The sequence below is a fragment of the Pinus tabuliformis genome, chromosome 1_2 (assembly GCF_031772625.1).
Source record: "Pinus tabuliformis cultivar Carrire ecotype Pingquan chromosome 1_2, CPIR1, whole genome shotgun sequence".
Classification (NCBI taxonomy): domain Eukaryota; kingdom Viridiplantae; phylum Streptophyta; class Pinopsida; order Pinales; family Pinaceae; genus Pinus; species Pinus tabuliformis.
The window spans coordinates 590,686,151-590,707,448 of record NC_142298.1 but is presented as its reverse complement, the minus strand read 5'-3'; positions in this window follow the sequence as shown (position 1 = coordinate 590,707,448).

Sequence of the window (21,298 nt, the reverse complement as noted above, 5' to 3'; positions counted from 1 at the left end):
CCCTAACAAGCGCTGAGAATCTTTAATCTTTGGGCAGAGATGAATTAAATGGTCTCCACTGCATAGCTTGCATGGAAACTTGAATTTCTTTCTAGACTCATTTCCACCACCATCAGCATTATTGCCAGGTTTATTTGTGTCAGTATTCCCAGCTTAACTCTTTTTCTTACCTTGTCCTTTCTTTTTCCCATTGGAATTTTGATTTCCTTTGGGGTTGAAAGATTGGACAACATTAACAGAAGAGGGTTGAGAAGATGAAGGGTTAGATGATGTGACCTGATTGTTAGGAGTAGTTTGTAAAGACAACTACTGCAATTGGCTCAACAGGTTCACCGCATTTGTGTCTACGGATCCAACGATACCATCCGCATGGGGACCTGGCTTCGACTTGGCTATATCAACCTTAGTCCCAGGAGCATCAGGCAATTTTTTTTGTAGAATCCTAGACTGAGAGTAAATCAATTCTAACTGCTGGGCTCTAAAAATAGCTTGCTCCTCAGAATAGACTCCAGACAGAGAGACATCCTTAGAGATTTCAGGTTGTAAGGATTTCAAAAACCATTCGAGACGGTATTTTGGAGGAATTTCAGCTTTAATGAGCCTCTTTCTTCGTCTCCATTCCTGAATATGATCAGAAATGTGAGTTGTCGTATCCTGACGAAAATTGGCTAGAAGTTCAGTTCCGGCATCATAACGGACGGGCAACTAGAAATGATTTAGGAAAATATTAGCCAAATCGGTGAAAGATGTAAAGTTGCCCCCTGGCAACTCTATATACCACTTGGCCGCATTACCAGTTAAGGTGCGTTGAAAAAGTCTCAACCTAACCGAGTCATCGATAAGGGAGTTTGATGAGCACCACAAATGGAATGTGGTTACATGGTCGCCTGGGTCTTCACCGCCCTTCCCCTTGAACTTTGGAATGTCCGAAGGGAGTTTGGTTGGGACCAGAGGCCAGGCCAGATTGTATTTGATTGGATCATTTGTTAATTTTGTGAGATCTGGCAAATTCAACGTTGCCAGAAAAGGAAGCCTAGGAGGACCTTGGGGATTCCACCTAGACTAGGCGGGGTTCCCAAAGTTCTGAAAAGATTGGCCTAGATTTTGAAAGGCACCAGGCTGCCCGAAGTAACTAGCAGAACCAGCTGAACCAAAAGGCGAACCTTGTGATCCAGCAAAACTCGGAGTTTGACCAACTCCAGCTGAAAAACCTCCATAACTAGCGAAGCTCCCTCCTAAAGGATTATAAGGAGTCGATAACCCCTGATAAGGATTCCAAGCAGAAGCTAAGGGAGGAATACTTCGAAACGAACTAACTGTGGAGTACGGCCTATTCCCTTGTTGGCCGAAAAATGGATTCCCAATTCCTATGCCACTAACCGCAGGGTTAGTCCAACCTTGAAAGGGATTGCTGCCTTGTCCTATAGAAGAAAAGGGCATAGATCTTATCATTGAGTTGGAATGTGGTATATGACCACTTCCAAAAGGAAAACCCTGAAATGAAGCCGACCCACCCATCATGGATGTGGAGGCACTAAATGGAACTGACGGAATACCCTGTGAATGGGTGCCAAATGGGAAAAATCTAGAACCAGATGCATTGGCTTGGGAATTTCCACTCGTAGAAGGAATGGAGGTAGACCCAACTAAGGATGTGCTAGAAAAATACCCAAATAAAGATGCAGAGGGGATGGAAATAGTTCCTCCCCCTTGTACTGATGTTGGAGTCTGCATGGTTGTAGCACTTGTGGTAGAAGCCATGCTTCCAGTGGTGGTCATCGAAGGTAAGTGCGTAATATGACCTGGACTTGATGGTATATGCGTCAGAGTCCCAACGTATTGTAATACGTCTGGATGGTTAGAAGGTAGAGGAGAATTCGGAGCCGCTAACGACTTTGGGAGTTCTTCTACCTCTATGTTATCTTCCGATTGAAAGAGAACTCGAGAAAGAACTGGAGTGTTCCTCTCTAGTTCTGTGGAAGTACCAGGCCTATCCTAAACACTAATGCCCCCGGGGGGAGGATCAATCCCCGATGTGTCAGCTGCCACGGGATGAAACCCATCGACAGTATTACCTCTGCGCCTTCTAGGAGAAGGCTCTAAACTTGGTGGTGAAAGACCACGAAGTCTTCGAGACCGTCTAAGCGATCGATCGACCACTTTGAATTTTTTATTAAGATCTAATTAAAGACCCAAGAAAAAATTAAAGGTAGGCCAATTAAGATCACAGAGAACACACTAAAAAGTCCCTAAAATATGTCAGCCAATCAAACAACTTTCAAGTATTTCCGCTCCGGGTGATGAGGACCGGACACCAAAATACAAGAAAGTGAAGTAAGGGGCCTTCTGAAGATAGTCTGGGATAATGATGGCCCAATCCTACCAGCGAAGGTAACAGAGGAAGTTACGCTGACCTCCTAACAACAACCTGTGCCGGTGCAAGCCCCCAAGCTTCGCAAGGGTGCCCTCCAGAAGTACCGTTGAGAGTGATACAATGTCGACCTTAGGTGCCATGGGATTCCCCTCCACAACCACCTATGTAGATCCCTAGGAGAAGCAACTAAAGTTACCAACTCGTGTCAGAAGCCAGGCGGAACAGTCTTGAGGTAAGATCTGACAAGTAGGAGAGGGGGTATCTCTCTTCCTTATCTTCAAAAACCCTCGTGCTTAACTCCCAGATCCGGAGCTTTCCTGGTCTCCCTAACACTATTGGATTTGCACTCGCTATTCAGACTTCTATGTTTGATAGTTTAAAATGGCCTTGGAGAGTTTTCTCTCCACACACCTAATCCAAGGCCCTAAAATATCCTAAAACTTGTTGGTGTGTCTAAATTGACAATATATAAAAAGTTCTAGTATATTTTAATTAGCGCTTGTTTTTAAATGGGCTGTTCTTAAGTCAAGGGATAAGCGGAAATGAAATTTGTGGTGTTTTTTCGACGCAAAAGAAATTAATAAAAACCAAACTATATGCAAATGCACTCGTTTTGTTCTTCGATGAAAGAAATTTCTACTACGTTCTGAGGAACTTCTAAGAAATCAATAAATTTTTCTTTTCTTTTCTTTTACTCAAGCTTCACACTCACAAAAATTTAAAAAACTATGGATGCCCTAAAAGATGCACAAATTTATCGTAATGTAATGAGTGCATGCTGATGCAAAACTTAAGACTACTCTAAATCAAAGAATGAAAGTAACTTGTTTATCAATTCTAATTAGCCACTTAAGATGTTTAGATAGAATATAAGTTGCTAAAGCTCATTTTCGTCTAAACACTAAAAGCAAATCACAAGACAAACAAAAATGCACTTTCACTCGCAAAAAGAAACTAAATCAAAACAAGGCCAAAGAAAGCAAAAACCAAGTTTTCAAGAAGTTTTCTTCAAAAGCAAAAACAAAAATGACTTTTCAAAAGTGCTCCAAATACTATTGAAAACTTTGAGACTGAAGAATAAGCAACCAAAACATTTTGCAAGTTATCAACTCAAAATGGGCGAAAACTCAACAAAATAGGTGTTTCAAGATGCTCTCAACAACCAAAAAGCAACAAAAAGAGCTTGGTGACAATGATCAAAAGATCAAGAAAGACAACTCTCAAAATCGTCACATAACAACTTTCAAAAAACAAGAAATGTAAATGGCCACAAGGTGCAGTTTTGACACAAAGCAAGAAGATCACAAAGATAAAGTTTATCACAAAGATTGAAAACAATCTTTCTGCTCTAGAAGACCAGAACAACCAAGATTCTCAAAGAGAAATCTCGTGTGCTCAAACACAAATGATGACACTTGCAACAACACAAAACACGACCAAAAATTTCCACAAACGGAGAGAATTCGAAACCAAAAACTTGCTGTAAAAACAGAGACTGACAACCAAACTTGACTGCTCAGGAAGCACTCAGACCAGCAAACAAATTTACTGAACAAGAAAGATTTGCAAAAATCTTGGAAAATTAGGGTATATGTGACTGTGTCAATGCACAGCTGCGTGTATATGCTATTCAGCCCAAGGAAACATGCGTATACGCGGGTTCACTTGAGGAAACTTGCGTACATACACCTCTGTAACCTGGAAAAACTGCATATATAACAGTTCACAAGAAAAAGAAAAAAAGGGGTCTGAAGAAAATGTTCAGACTTAAAGTCTGAGTTCTTATAGGAACAAACAACTCAGTCACAACAAGAAAATCAAATGCTGAGCCCTGATTGGCTTAAATTAACCCAAACTAGGAACAATAACACTGTTGTCCCCAGTGGAGTCGCCAATTTTGTTGAGGGACAAAGTCTCCTAGGGTCTTGGGTCAATACCCTAGCAGAGCGGGGGTTATCTACAATGAAAAACAAGCATTCCATACAACCATGATACTAATGTAAGCAAACTACGCGAAGAGAGGTGCACTTGGGGGTCCTTCATTTGGGTAGATCCAGCCAAGGTCCAAACCCTCTTAGAGTTCCTTTCGATCCTTCAACCTGCAAAACAATCAACTCAAGGAAGCACAACAGTATATGGACCAAGCATCATATAGAAATGAACTTCATAGCATATTGAAAGGTAGTTAGTTATATAATTAAAACAACTATTCATATGCAAACCATAATGACAACATCATAAGCATGAAGAAGATTGATTTCTGGAACAAGACAAATGTTTCTTTATTGCAGATAACTAAAGTAAAGACAAGGAATAATATCACCTGAATCTTCCTCTCGTAGGATCCAAGCAGAACTGTCCTCCAGATTCGTCCAATCCCAAGTCTTAAACAAGCTCCTTCCGTGACTCATTCAAGGATATCTCAACTAATGGAAAGACATCATAACTCAAGGCAACAATGGTTTCTTGTAATGGGGGAAGTGCTGGAAGCACAAGGATCTTCAGACCTAATCAGGGATAGTCTCACCAGAGTGATTTTTCTCTCTCTTCTCTCCTCCCTTAGGCCTTCCCATTGAAGCCTTTTTATACTTCTCCCAAAGTAGTTTTTTAGTTGGGAATTTGTTGGGAACAGTGGGGCCACGGGCACTAATAGGTAATCAATAGATAAAACCCATGATCTCCACCTGAAATTAAGAAGATTTAATTTTTTAAAGTGTTTTAAGACATATATGCGGGTTGGGTATATATAGACCCGCATACACACGCGTTTAGCTCAGGGAAATGTCACGTATAGGGAGTAAAACACTGTTTTTTAAGTATTTGGACCAGGTCTAGAAGGAGGGGTTACCCTAGGCCATGAGTGCAGCATCACAAACATCAAGAGTGAAATTTGAAGCTATAACAGGAAGCCTATAGAATTAAAAATTGTTGATGATTTTATAAATTGATGTAAACATTATGGAGTAAAAGTTCAGCGATTACTCTGTGAATTTAACCTTGGAAGAGGAAATGGAGAAGAATCCCAGTCCTTTTGTGGGAGATGTCCAGTTTCAAGCATTCGTTTCATTTTTTGTTAACCAGTTAAAGTGGCTCAAGGCCCATAACACTTTTCAGAGACAAGAAAATGGTTAGACCTTTGGGTTAGAGGTGAACCGGAAAACCCATTACAACTTTGGACTAAGCATAAAAGCCTAATGAAAAAGGAGGGCGTGATCCAGACATTGGGACCCATCCACAAAGCAATTGTCCAGAAAGGGGTAGAATATTTCCTGTCTATCAAAGACGATGTCGTAGCAGCAGCTAAACTCCGATGGAAGACTTCCAATCAGAATATTCAGGACCGAGAGCCATTCAATTACAAAAATTTTAAGTTAGCTGCCGACCGCCTAATCACATATAGTAACCTCATCTTGAGGGAAGGACCGTATTGGTTAGGTTGTAGATTTCGAAGCCCTATTATCTGGTATCCTGCAACAGGATATAAGGCCATATATGAATTACCTGAAGGGCAGGCAGGATGCATTTTTGAAGTTTTAGCTGCAAATCATGGTTTTAGACCACTTCATGAAAATCCCTCTCCAGCCTATTCTCTAACTGCTTTTCATGCAAATTACATGGTTTTCATGAGGGCATGAGAAAGGGTAAGCAGGGGGGGTGTTGAGCCATGGAAAAGGTATGAATTTTCCATTTATTTCTTTATCTTTTTCTTTAATCATAACTCCTTTATATTCTAAGATGGTAATGTATCAAATAATTATAGTAGAATTAAGGAGATTTGTGATTATTACAAATTAATGAATTATTGTCTTTTCTTCTATACAGAAAATATAAGAAATTGAAAGCCACCATTCGGGAGGAAAAGACAAAGCAGAAGTAACTACTGTCCCTTCTCCAGGAAGCCATATCCAGACAAGAAGATCGAGATTGGAGCGCACAGTCAAGGAAAAGAAAGGGAAAGCGCGGCATCAGCGCAAGAAGACAAAAAGATAACTGGAGATGAAAGATAGAGCGAATCCCTCAAGATCCTTTGATCTTGAGGGATCGCTACTTCAAAGCTCATCTATATTCTTGTTTTTTCCGCCTGGCTGTTATAAAAGGGCAACGCTTGTAGAAATCAGGGATGTATTATCATTTTGCAGAACTTATTTTCGTATTGTTACTTTGATCATCGACTCTCGTTAATCAAAACAGAGTACGATTGCCTGTAAACATTTTCATGATTAATATATAAGTCGGTTGCTGTTCTATTCCTTCATACTAAAGTAGTCCGGCGGTGCTTCACTAGCGGCTACGGGCCCAGCCCTGGTGGATCCACTTGCTATTTGTACCATTACTTTACAATTCCAGTCGTGTGATGGTTTGATTCACTTTTCATTTCCTTGAATTGCATTGCTCTATAGTTTCCTATTTTTACAGTTTACTATTCTAACATTTTATGGAATATTTTTATTGCATAAGCTGTGATTGAATCGCGTTGCTGTTCCTTTCCATCATAACAAGATTATTATCCTTTACAATTTATATTGTTATTCATTTCAGTTATAAAGCATCGCCGTTCATTACACATTGTTGTTCATTTCCATTAAAATAGCTTTGTTGTTCATTTCTATTCAAATAGCTTTGTTGTTCATTTCTTTCCTGTGAGTATTTGGTTATGCTTTTAAGTGTTATTGCAGTGAGCATATTTTCCATTTTCTCTAGTAGCATTATTGAGTTAATTCAGTTCTCATTTCCCATCAGTTACTTTAGGGTGGAGTGTAAAGATTAGCAACTGTAAAGGACATTGGCTATTACTGTCTAAGTTCTCAGATTGAGGATCTTGTTTATGGTTAATTTCATTTACATCAGTTGACAGAGGAAAGAGTTACTACTACTACATCCTTGACTGATGATTGCGGTAGTTTTCTGAGTGAATGATTTAGTTTCAGAGCATTAAGTTTCTTGTAATTTCAATTGGATTTATTTCAAGCATCTATTTACTCTTGTAATTGAAACACTATACTGCAAAACATTACTCTTGGAATAAATTGGTCCGCCTCATACTGAGTACACTCTTGAAATAAAAAATCGTACCTGGATTGATAATTAATGTAGGATAAATAGGAGTTAAAAAGACACCTCTTTATCGCCCAACACCGCTCATAAATGATGTACCCTAGATATTGAACTTGGGTCATACCAAAAGTGCATTTCTCCATATTGGCACACAATTTGTGTTGTCGCAGGGTTTGGAGGACCTGTCGAATTTGGTGGAGGTTCTCTTCCCAACTCTAGTTGAATATCAGGATGTCATCCAAATACACTACCATGAATGAATTGGTGAAGGGCCATAAGATGTCGTCCATTAGCCTCATGAAGGTTGCGGGGACATTCGTCAACCCAAAAGGAATGACCAGCCATTTGAAAAGGCCCTCCTTGGATTTGAAGGCAGCCTTACACATCAGATGGTTCAATTGGTACTCTATGATAACCAGACTTCAAGTCAAGCTTGCTGAAATATTTAGCCCACTTAAGCTGGTCCAAAAGGTCATCAATCTGTGCGCTTGGATACCTATTCCGCACAATGATCATATTCAATGCCTGATAGTTAATACAGGGTTTCTAGGTCCCATCCTTCTTCTATACCAGCACGATCAGGATCCCACAGGGTGATGAACTCGTCCTAATGTGCCCTTTCTGCAATGAATCATGAATTTGCCTCTTGATTTCATCTTTCTCCATAACAAAGTGTCGATAGATTGGCCCATTGGGTAGTGGTGCACTCGGGGTCAGATCGATGGAGTGCTTGACTTGAAAATGTATGGGTACCCCTATGGGTGAGGTGAAGATATCCATGTACTCCTCCACGACCTTTTCCATCTGTTGTTGTTGTTCAGAGGAGCCCTGTATGGATGTCGCAGATGTGGCCATAACCTTATTCTTGTCCTTAGGTCGAATCATAAGGAAGATAAATTTCTCGGATTGGGAAATAATCTTACTTCATTTCTTCACAAAGATCAATTAGATGGCAGTAGGCAATGCTAACTTTGATATCCTGTATAACTTATTTCCCAAAGAAATAATAACAGTGTGAGGCCTAGACTCATACACAACATGACGCTTCCACAAGTATGGTTGGTTGAATAATATATCACAAACTTCAAGAGAATCAACATCACACAATACCTCATATGTGAAGGGCTTGATGTTGTAGGGAAGGCGACACTACTAGTTGACGCAGATATCTCATCCTTGGTGAAGCCACCCAATAAGTGTACGACTGCAGGTGTGGTGTGGTCGGTAGGCCCAACCGCTTCACAAGCTATGTTGAAATGAGGTTCTTTTGGTTTTTGTTGTCGAAAATGAACTACAACAGAGAACCCTTCACCCACATTGTGAGGAAAGAGTCACTCCCCCTCTTATGGATCTTTGGGCTCAATATTTTGGATCTTAGTGGTGGCAATGGTGTCACTGAGCTCTACATCAATAATATAATTCCCTTTGTCGTTCCCCTTGTTTAGTTCTGACTCAGAGTAAGAACATGCATCTAATTCAAAATCTTTTAGCTCGGCCACCAGTGACTGCTTGGCTCGACACTCACTTGTGTTCTAAGTGGGGCTCTTATGGAAATCACACCATTTCCATGTGTCCTTCTTTCTCTTCACAGTGTTGTGTTTTTCTTGCAGATTCGACGGGTTGTCCTGGGTCACCCCTAATTTTCTTTGTCCTTTGTTATAAGGTTGGGGGCACCTTTCCCTTGCTTCGGATTCGCAGATCTAAAGTCTCACTTTTTTCTATTTAAATTTCTGCTCGATCTTGACAGCGTATCGATAGGTAGCGCCAAGCGAGGAGATGTCCAGGAACTCCATCTCGTCCTGGATTTACATATGTAGACAATCGTGGTACTTGAGTAACAAATGACGCTCAGAATCCTTGATACCCAACTTCATGGGAAGGGTATGAAAAATATTTTTGAACTCTAACACATCTTGGTCCCTTCCCTACCGCAGCGTGGTCCAATTTATGTATTTATCTTCACAACTCCCGACAGGGTAATATTATTCCTTGATGGTGTCTTAGAAAGAATTCCAAGTGGGTGTGGCTGAAAACAATGATGATTCCCTCTCATTCTTTTGTTCACTATAGGTTTCCCACTAGTCCTTAACATGGGGGGCAGCTTTGAGGAGTGCAAAAGTAATATTTTCTCAATTGGAAAAGCCATGAACCAAAAAATATCCTTCCAACATATTTAACCATCTAACTATGATGTCTGCATCTATCTGGCCTTCAAATATGGGAATGTCAAAGTTTAATTGTGCCTTAAAGGGAATGGCACCTCCAGAGTGGTTCCTGGATGAAGATGTGTCACCTGTGGATGGCCGCCAAAGGATCTAGGCAAAGTTATCCATCATCGCTTTCCTCTGTAGCTTGAGGGCTTCCTCAAGCAATATTTTGAAAGGATATCTTGCTCCCTCATCTTTCTTTTCTTCCACCATGGGAGGGCGTCAGGGTTTGTGAGGTTGGTCTTGCAAAACTTCAACCAATTTGAGCCCTAACTCCTTATACCCTAACCTTGTTGGGGACATGCAAAGAAAAACAAAGAAAGAGAAGACCGCTTTGATACCATTGATTCAAACTTATATAGGAATGCAACAAAATACATATACAAACATAAACACTGAGATGCAACATAAATAAAACTTCATTTCATTAATATCAAAGAACTGAAATATGTTTACATACAGAATGGAAATAAACTAGCTTGTGCGATGGTAGCTTATCTCTAAGAAGAGATGTGGCGGTTACATGCCTCTGAACTATGTTACAATGAGGCTCGATGGCCTTTTTATCATTGAGAAACAATGAGAAACCTTAATCATCCAAAAAACTAACCCTAGGAGATGAATCGTTAAAATATTGTGGGCCCTCTTAGGGTAAGTTGGAACGTCAACTTCCTGGGGTCATATCTTTTGCATATGATCTCCGTTTGGCTATCATAATACCTCATTTCGAAGATGTCGAAGACTAGGTCGAAAATAAATTAAAAAGATGAGGTTAGCATTTTTTCAGTCTCTTTGTTTTCCCTAAAAACGTATTTTTGTCCCTCAAAATGGCTCTAGAAGTTTAGGACCTGAAAAAATGCCAAAAATAGTAAGTTGTGCTACAATTAAGGAAATTGAAAAGAAACAACAGTGGAGGTCCAAGTGGAATAGGAGGGTGGCCACCAATATCCACCTAGATCACTCTTAAGCATTATAATAGGCTTCTACGATGTGCTCTAGTCTTCTCTAGTGTCAGCCTAAGGGGGTCACAATAGAAAAATAAGAAAGAAAATGCTTCCCTCACCCCTATAGTCATCAATCTCCTTCACAGACTTATGCAAATATTTCTTCTCCTTAGTCAAGACCATGTAAAAAAATCTTCAATAGAACATAGTGCTTTCAAGGTATCTACATTTGTTCAAGCATGTGAAATATCCTTAAATTGTAGCAAATGGAAATTTATTCTTCTAACTAATTAATTATGTTGTTTATTTGTTACGACAAATAACGAATAAATCACATTGCAATTCTTCATAATAAAATTACGTAATCTAGAACTGAGAAAAATAGATGCACACACAATAAAAATGACACCAATGTTTTTGGAATAACATCCCCGAAAAAACCCTGAAGGGAAAACCAGTGCAACAGATGAGGGTTTATTTTATTATTATGCAGTAACAAAAATCTGAGTATAATAATTTGGATGCTTGGTTGGCAATCCTCTAGCAAAATAATCTGGCCAAATAATTTGTGAGACAATTTGTCTCACTCCACAATTGATCTAGCTCCAACAACTAGCCCTGACTGAGCTAGTCGAATGCCTCTGCGCAGTGTTTGCACAGGATCTACTCGCACTACTTGTGGAATTGCTCATATTTGTTGTTATGCCTGATTCCGCCTTTATAGATGACTCGCTTGGCCTCCTGGAAATTTTCCTAGACACTAACAGTTGAATCGACCTCCTCTTCAGCTAAATTTAACTGCCCCCTAAATCTCCTGCGCTGCCTCTGTGGAAATAATGCGACCCTCCTGCTACTGACTCTCCGAACAATGGAACTCCACCAGAAATCACTGATTTTTCTCCCTTCACTAATATCTACCTTGAACTCTCTCCTGTTGAATCTCTGTAACTGGATAGCTCGTTCTACCTAAGGAACTCACTCTCCCTCTTATTTGATGTGTTTATCTCCATCCCCATTGACCTGCTCTTATAATCTCTCGTTGGATCACCAACGACCATGATTAAATCATTATCAATGGCTAAGATCATCTGAAAGTCAATATGTGTGAGTTTCTGGAACTTTCTCAACTTTCCTTAATTAATTACTATTAATTAACCAGTTTTCTTAAGTTAGACATAGGAAAAATTTAAATGACACTTAATTAATTTAATTAAGGCGTCTTGCAAGCTTATCCCACGAAGCCTTTTCTGGGTTTTAGAGATCTTGTGTTCCTTAGCCTCTCTGACATAAATCAAGACTATAACAATTGTCTGATGCTACAAAAACTAACACTCCCTCTTAGTGAGGAAGGTGTTCTCTCCCATAACATCTTCCCTTACAATGTTGATGTCTGACATCCGTAAAATCTTGTCATTGTCCACCAAGTTACTTCTCATACTCTGATTCATCTACTAACCCTATAGTTGAACCATTATGCATCTGTGTTGTTGCTGACACTACACTATGCCACCCTGCATTGTTACCAACTTTTCTCTACATTGCTTCTGATCTCATGTTGTAACTATTGCTACAACTACTCCAACTAAGAATTATCTACTGATCCACTATGTCCCTGTACTGGCTCTGCAACTGTCTCCTGAGTCTCTGACTGCAACTAGTTTCTGTAACTGTCTACTGAGTAATTGTCTGCACCCTGACTGGTTCTGCACCCCTCTGTATCTGACTACAACTAGCTCTACAATTGTCCCTTAAGATCTAACTGTGCCTGCTGACACTGATCCTCCTGCTACTGGAAATTATGGGCCCCTGTAGCCAAGGTAATGATCCATATGAAGAATATACTGCAACTGTTGTAGCTCTTCCATGTGTTGGAGAATGTAGTATGGCAGTTGTTGATTCAATTTCTCCTTAACCTTAATAATTGCTTGTAAATTTTTTTATTCTTTATTTTATTATTATTATTATTATTTTTATTAGATATTTTCATCAAACAATTATCAAGAGAAAAACAATAAAGACAATAAACACAAGATATAGGCTCGAAGCAAAGGAAAAACCCCTCCAAGGGGAAAATATAGAAAAAATCTCTTCTCTTCTTATAGAATCTGCTTCAAATGAGAAAACCAAATCCCAAATACTTTGACCAAGACCTCCTCCAAGCACCAAGTCATCCCTCCAAAGTAACCCTTCCAAGAAGTCAAAAATCCACTAAAGTCAACAAGAGTCAACCTTCTTCAAGTCTACTCCAAACTCACATTTTGGCCTATAATATCAAGACTTCGAATTTGCAGTGACTTCAAAATTTTTGCATGCAACTTTCGACCTCCTACAACAGATCAAAAACCCTAATCATCTCGCACATGTGACCAGAAAAATGTCAAAATTTCGTCTTCTTTCCATCACTATGGTTTGCTCCTTGATTCTTTGTCCTTTCCTCTTTTTTTCTTCTTGTTTCTATTGCAAATCGAACTTGTTGTGTATAGGTGTAAAATGAGGTCGAAGGTGTCTCTATATATACCTTCTTCATGGGGTCGAATTGGCCTTCTTTGGGCCGACTTGTGCTTGGAGGCATATTTGTCTTTCTAGAATCAAAATAAATTATTTTACATGATACACCTTATCTAGATGGGTCTTATATAAATGGCATTAACTCTCTTAACTCGTGACAATAAATCTTATGATGTGACAAACCCTAGAAGCATGAAGAACATGCTTGAAAATAATAAATTGTCTTTCTTCTTTTGCTCATTACATAAGATATACATATTGACATGAGTACAATGATAATTATAAAGACCGAAACTAGTTACATTTTCCAACACTCCCTCTTAACTAGGGAGGTATTCATAATTGTACAACTGGCACAAGGATATTCTCAAACTGAAGAGTTCTCATAAGAAGAGTTAGATTGGTAAGCCATCTATAAGCATCAACATCATGACCAACATTGTCAACATAGTAAGGCCTTAACTTGACAAGCTCTTCCCTATACAATAGCATAATGCTGGGAGGCTTTACATGAGATACCACACTACCTCTTTAAGGCACATACCCCATCCAGATGTTTACTAGGTATGTCGTTTTAGGATTATTCTCGTCTTGGATTCCCAATCCTCAAAAAATATCGGTCCTCTTCGACCACTCTTATATTGGATACTTGTCCAATCCTCAAAGAATGTTGGTCCATTTCCTTTCTTGGATTTTTTTATCCTTAAGGAAATCACAAATGCTTATCCAATCCTCCATCGCCATTCTCTCTCCACGGCCTTCACTTAAACATATGACTGTTATTTCTAGACTAGTGCATGATACATGAAGAAGAGGATACAAATGTGATGCTTATTATCACTCCCTCTCAACTAGAGAGGAGATCCCTATTCCCACTTATTTTAGCGAATAGATATTTGCTCCTTCACAAATATTAAGGAGACTTCATACTCCCTCTAAAGCATAGAGGAGACTATTTCTCTTCCTTTTAATTGGGAAGTCATAATCACAAGCTCTCTAGCTTGTTTCCATAAGTGTATCAAATACGGGTTCTTCATGGAGATAGTTGCATGGCTCCTTCTTTACTTTGTATCTCATCATATTGAGCTTCTTTCTTTCTGGATGTTGTAGATCCATCTTCTTCCTTTAATCTTGTGACAGGGTTCAAGCCGTCATCCTTTCATATCACTTTCCTCTAATCATCATCAATGGAGGCATTATATTGAGCCTATCATTGCTCCCTCTAAACATGAAAGTGATCTTCATTGTTTTCAAAACATGACCATCAAGTTAGCTTCTTATATTGCTACCTATCAATCCCAAGTTGATGATATAAACATCTTGATTACATAATCCTTATAGGATTGTAAAAACTAGTCACTCAATCCATATGTTCTTTGAATCAAGTTTAACTCTAACAATTGAACTTGCCTCAATTGTTATCATGCATTTCTGTAATATACTTCAAGGTAGTAAAACAACATGTTTACAAGATAACCAAAATCAAAATATTAATATTAGGCTTACCTTATCATGGTGAACCCTTTCATCAAAGTATTTTCTTACTTGAGTCCTTATAGATCAACATCCTTTCACATGATCCTTGTTCATATTGTACAATAATCTTTCTCCATGCATTCATTTTAATCAAAGTGCCCATGGATCGAACTTGATTACCAAGATATCTTCCTTGGAGTTGTCATTATTAACTCCCTTTCTTTCTTCCTTATACTTGATGTTGATCAATATTGTCATATTTGTGCCATGTTATTTTGTGAGAGAGTCTTGATCTCTAGATATTTCAAAGCATGCCAAATTTCTTTTTTCAAGCATCATGTAACAATATGGAAGGCTTACCAAGCACACTTTTATAATCAACTCTTTTCTGCAAGATTCTTGTAGATATGAACCTTACCCTAGAGAATGGTTACTTAAAATATGCATACCTTTGCTTCCATATAACCATCTAGTCACCCTTTCTTGAATGAGATTCCTTCTTATATTTGTCGTAGATGGGTTTATTTTCCTAGTAGTGGAAACATTTTCATTATGTCCTTGACACTGCAACTCGACCATCTACATTCCTTCATCCTTTAAGGGTATTGTTTCCATACTAGATGGAATATATGCCAGTCATGTCATAATGTTTTTTCCAAGAACCTCCCAATATGATGGTTCTTATAGGATCTTGATGATCCATCTTTGCAGAAATGGATACCTCTAACATGATGTCAGAATATGCTTGGATGAACTATGAAGCCTTTTTTCTAGTTAAAATCACTTGCGCTTATAGGCCCACCAATAACCAAGTGGTCATACTTTGGTGTGGAAAGAACAACACACCTCACTATATCTATAGAGTCTCAGAGTCATTTTATCTAGATCACTTATTCTTGGTGTTATGTCAACGAGGTGGGTTACTTCATGGAGAAATCTAGGGAGGCGATAATATGTTAAAGTGCACACATGGACTCATTTATCTTCATGTATAGTATGGCCCGGATGTGTCAAAGCCTTAGATACATTCCTCCCACCCACAAGATATGAGGTGATGTGTTTGGGACCCTAAAAACCTCACCAATTCCTAGAAAGTTGTTCACTGAGGCCTCCATTCAAATCTTATCACACTTCTCCTTCCAACCTTCCAACATTAGGCGCATGTTAGACTCTATACATCATCTTACCACTTGTAAAGTTATTTTTTAATAAACAATGACAATCCCTATTTTGTGTCGCTTTCCCAATTGAAAAATAAACTTTACGAAAAATTCCAACTAAAAACCTTTAAAAAAATATAACCTTAAAATCCTTCAAAATAATTTGTTTGAACCACTATTTTTTAATATACTTAATAACATTATATATATTTTTGATAAAAATAATAATAATCATAAATTTATATTTAAATGATTAATGAAGTGATATATTTAATAATAACATAATTATTTTTTTTCCCCTGGAAAAATCCGTAATTTTCATTAATATGAAAAATTACATGTGTAGATGCATTGAAGCATATGCCGTAGTCATTTTGTACATCTGTGCTTTTTGCAAAAAGATCGGTATGAGTTGCTGTACAGATTTACCACACAGGGTATTCTGTTTGAGCAGATTACAGTGTGCCTTTCCGGCATCTATCTAACTGAAAACAAAAATAAAAGTTTGTCAAAATATATACTGCTGTCATATACATGCAAGTTCATTTAAACTGTTAGATGACCCGCTGTTGGATAACCCGGGTCTATGTATGGACGGTGATAAAATTTTTGTTCCTGTTGATCTTGGACCTCAGTGATCTCCCAGATGCCTTTGTCCATCAGCGCGGCCTCCTTGGATAATTTATCAGCGCCTTTGTTATATTCCCTGTAGATGTGAGAAACAGTGATATTGTTAAATGCCGCTTTGAGTTCGAGAACTTCATTCAATATAATGCTGAGTGTGTGTATGTGACAGGTGGATATGCCATTGAACCAATTTATGATGATCTGAGAATCCCCGAAAATGTTGATACTAGTGCAGTGGTGACTCAATGCAAAATGAAGTAAGTGGCGCAGTGTGATAAGTTCAGCATAATTGTTGGTTCCAGCACCCAGTCCCGCCTTTATTTTGAATAGATGATGCTCTGATATATGGATGATGATGCCGCCCCCACAGCTCTGCATGTTTGCGGCTCCATCGAAGAAGGCCCAAGGTGTGCCTTGATCGATGTGAGGGGGAGGAGTTGGATGTCGAGTTTTTGGAGGGGGCGGAATAATAACATAATTATTATAATTAACTTATATAAAATTAAAATTAAAATTTTTCCATATTTAAATCACATAAATTTAAAATTAAATTTTCTATCTTAAAATAAATATTTAAATTTATCAAATCAGTTAAAATTTAAATTTTCTTATATATTAGTAAAAAATATTTTACCCCGGATGCGGGTGTCCAACCAAAGGTTTAACGTGATGGAACAGAGGTGGGGTGAGAAGGGCCACCACCTGCCCGCCCTATACAACAACGTTAATATCCAGTTGACGGATGATCATCGACATGTGGGCATCACTGCGTTTAAGGGATTTACTGCAAGCAACTTTGACATGTCTTTCACCTCCACACGCTCTGATATGCTCTGGATCTCGGCTCTCTTGAATGCCATAGTAATGGCGGGAGAAATTCGAGGCAGGGGAGAGGGTAATATATCTAGCCTCCGACATGGGATCGTTCTGGAGCCTCTTATGTTATGTTGGTCGGGTTATGGCCTGGTGAATGTTGGCTTAAGCGGCCTGATAGGTGCGATGAAGCTGGGTTCCTGCTCTGGTAGACCTCGGAGCTGCCTCAGTCAGTTCCCTGGATTCTCTCTAAGGCTTTGGACTCCCGTCTGGTTGTTCGCTTGATCGGCCTATGTTCTGTTTCTGTGGTTGCTCGGTCTTGTTCCCACAAAATTGTTGCTGCTTTTGTTATGCCCCGTCTTCGCCATAGGATGAGATGTTGCAGAGGCACCCCTCGGCGGGCGTCCTCTAGCCCGTCCTCCAATTCTCCCTCCAGCGACTTCATTTCTGGCCATTACCCTCGCACTCGCATTGGGAGAGGGCGCTTGATTCAGCCCAGCCATTACCTTGAGCCCAGTCCTCCAGACTCCTCGTCCTCTCCCTCTTTCAGCTCTGCGATTTTTACTTTCAATTGCACCCTGAATCGCCTCAGGATTACTGCTCATGTTTCGATGCTCTTTCTTGAGGAAGCCCAGGAGGTGGGAGAGTCCAGCTCTCATCAGGAGGGCCTTGGCTCAGTCTCTGCGCCAAATCCATGCTCTCCGCGAGCTCCGGAGGTTCCTGCGAGTAATGCTATTGACATGGTGATGGAGCCAGCGGCCCCGAGTCCGTCTGTGGAGGATGTTGCTCGTGCTCAGGATCCGTCTGACGTTGGCTGGTGCAGAATCGTGGAGGAGCCTCCAGATGCTTAGCTCATTCTCAGCAGCTCTGTCTCAGGTTATGCGGCCCATTATAGAGGGCTTTTTGTTGTTACTGCTATTAATTTTTGTTTATGCTGATAAGCCAGGGTTCAAAATGCAAGTTTTTTGGAATGTCTGTAAGCTTAGTAAGGTCAAGAAGGTTAACACTGGTTCCCCTGTGTGGGATTACATAAAAGGGTCTCGTCCAAATTCTCTGTCTTGGACAATTTTCTGTTTCAATCTGCCTCTCCTTCTGGGTAGTTGCCTTAGACTTCGGTCATGATGTAATTGTACACCTTTAATGTGAATAGAGTAGTTTTATTTAGAAAAAAAAATTAAAAAAATATTTTAATATTAAAAAATAATGGGTTTTCTATTCTAGGGATGTCAATCATAATTATTTTCTATCATATAGATGTAAATCCATTGGTGATAGAATACATTTATTGTAGATATGAATGGTAATGGACAAGGGAATATTTTAAATGGGATTGTTGAAGTCAAGATTAGGAATTGACTTCATTTTGTATTTTGGAGAAAGACTTAGGAATTGACTTCATTTTGTATTTTGGAGAAAGATATAAAATTCAAGTAAATAATAATATAGAAAGTAAAAAGTAATATAAAATAAGAAAAAATAAATGATAAGAATTCAAAGTCTTTTTTACTTTTTAAAATATATTTTAAATAAAAATATTGGTAAATTTTGTCCAATTCATTTATTATTAATAATTGAATAAATAAAATTTTCAAAATATAAAATAATTCTCGCATTTCATTAACATAATCATTAATATATATTTTTTCCGAAGGTGGCAAAACCTATCAAACTCAGGTGTCAAATCAACAGTGAGGACAGCCATCTCTGGCTGCTATCTGCGAATGTCGGTTTGACTCATCACTGTTATCAAGGAAAACCACGCCACCTGTAATAACCCGCTGGTGGTCCGTAAGGGAGCAGGCTTTCACTCCTGCCAGATGCCTCTGGGTCTTGGGCCGTTAACCTGTTTCCTTACGTCCGAGGAAGACGAGCTCTTAGCCAAGCAGAAGCAGTTTTACGGCATACTCCAGGCCGTATTTTACGCCCACCGTATATATATAACAAATTTGCAAATGAAATTTTAAAACAAGGAGTTATTTCCTTGAATTTTATGATTCTTTGTATTATCTGAATTTTACGATTGTTTGGAAAAAATACAAGATAGCTCAATAACAATTTTATATCATTTTTATTTAAATAATTTATAAACTCCTTTTAAATGTAAAGTTTCTTAATACGCAAGACAATTAAATTTTATTATGTATTTCTAATTATTTTATAAATAATATAAGTGATATTATAAAAATATTGAGAATATCGTATTTTTATTTATTTCAAATAAAATTATTTATAAAAATAATTTTTCTTGATTAAATAATCTCTTTCAAATATAACTCTAAGATGGAGTGCTCGAATCGAGAGATAATTAGGTTAAGGCATGCAAATGGCATGGGGAGCCTTTCAAACCACCTCCCTGCAATCAACATGATATATCAGTTCAACCTCTGGAAAATTCGTTCGATGGATTCTCATATCAGTCGAGCACCTAAAGGTTCAATTTACTTATTGGCCCCCCCAAATTAAGTCAAAAAAAGGGTCGAGCCTGCTTACGCATCCTTATCAGTCGAGCCTGCTTACGCATCCTTTCAGACGAGATTCCACTCTCGATGCATGCCTCTGGAAAACTACCGCAACATAGGCTGGCTAAAGAGAGATAGATCGAGTAAGTGAATCGGTCTACATTGAATTATATATGTCATTACGATCTGAATCTCTATTTTATGAAGCCGCAACTACCATATGCTCATATATAACTACCACCATTTCACCATCAATTAGGTAGTCATGTAGATACTAAATTCCATGAGGATAGTTGTTCACCTAACGTGCCTACCACTCAGTCTTGGCTCATGAAGGATGTAATGACTATTAAGTGGCAAGGAGATGTAGCAACTCTCAGCTCAAAAGATATAATTCACGTCGTTACCTTTGTGGCTCTCTGCCCATAATTGAGTTAAAAAGCATTAGCATGGTGATGAGGGTTTGGTAGCTTTCCCATGGCAATATCTTTTCTATTTATTCTTCTAATGTGGATAGTGACAATGCCTCTCAAGTATTACGATAGGCTTATACTCTGTGCTCCAATCTTCTCTAGTGTCAACCTATGTGTAACAAGCCTGGTCAAAAATCCATGTAATAAAGTCAATAAAGGAAAAATAATAACCATGGTCATGGGACACATATTCTACGTTGAATGTTGGGTAAAAACATAGTGATGGGGATCACTTGTGATTAATTAATGGCTATGGAAATTGGCAAAGGCAATGACAAAGGCTTGGAAAAGGCAAAGTGGCATTAATTGGAATTTTATTTATGAAAATAGTGCAAAATAGGAGAAAAGGTAGGTGAAAGGTCACATGTTGCATGTAAGGAGGAAAATGAAGGAAAATAATGGAAAATGAAGAAAATAGAGGCCTCGTTGATAAAAAGTCTTATGACGATCAATTTGTAGCTTTTTGTCAATTCCGTTCTGGAACTCTCATTTACTACTCTCTATCTCATACTCTTGGACACTTAGAGTTTCTTGGAGCACTCTTGGAGGAGTGTGGCATACTAGGGATTTGGAGAAAGAAGGAAAAAGAAGAGTAGGAAAGCGTAAGAGGACATTGGGATCAATAGCTACAACGAGTTTTGCTTGTAGGTACTGAGTTGCATGTATGATTTCCTTGCTAGTTTTGGCATCCATGGAACATGCATGTGGTTTCTTGGTCATGATCTGTCATTGGTATGGAGGATTGCGTGGATTGACAATGGTTTTTCCCATAGCCTTGTCATTTCTTGTATAGCCATGGTGTTGTGGGTTTCTTTCCTTTTGTTTTCTGGTTGGTTCTCATGTTCCTTTGGCTATGGCTTGAGTTATTAGTTCCTGGAAGCCCTGGTTGAACAAACGCTCTAGAGGCCCTGTCACAACTTCGATTGAGTTATTAGTCCTGGAAGCCTTAGTTGGAAAAACGCTCTGGAAGCTCTTGGTGGGTTGATTTACTAGTCTTGGGAATCCTTGGTTGGACAAATGCTCTGGAAGCCTGACAACAACTGTGGGTTGAGTTACTAGTCCTGGAAGCCTTGGTTGGAACGAATGCTCTGGAGCCCTAAACATCTTGGGTAGAGACCAATCTGGTGATGGTTAGTGATATTCGATTGTGAGGTGGAATCATTGGTTGAGGGTTGAGGTGGTTTGGATTCTAGAAGCCCTGT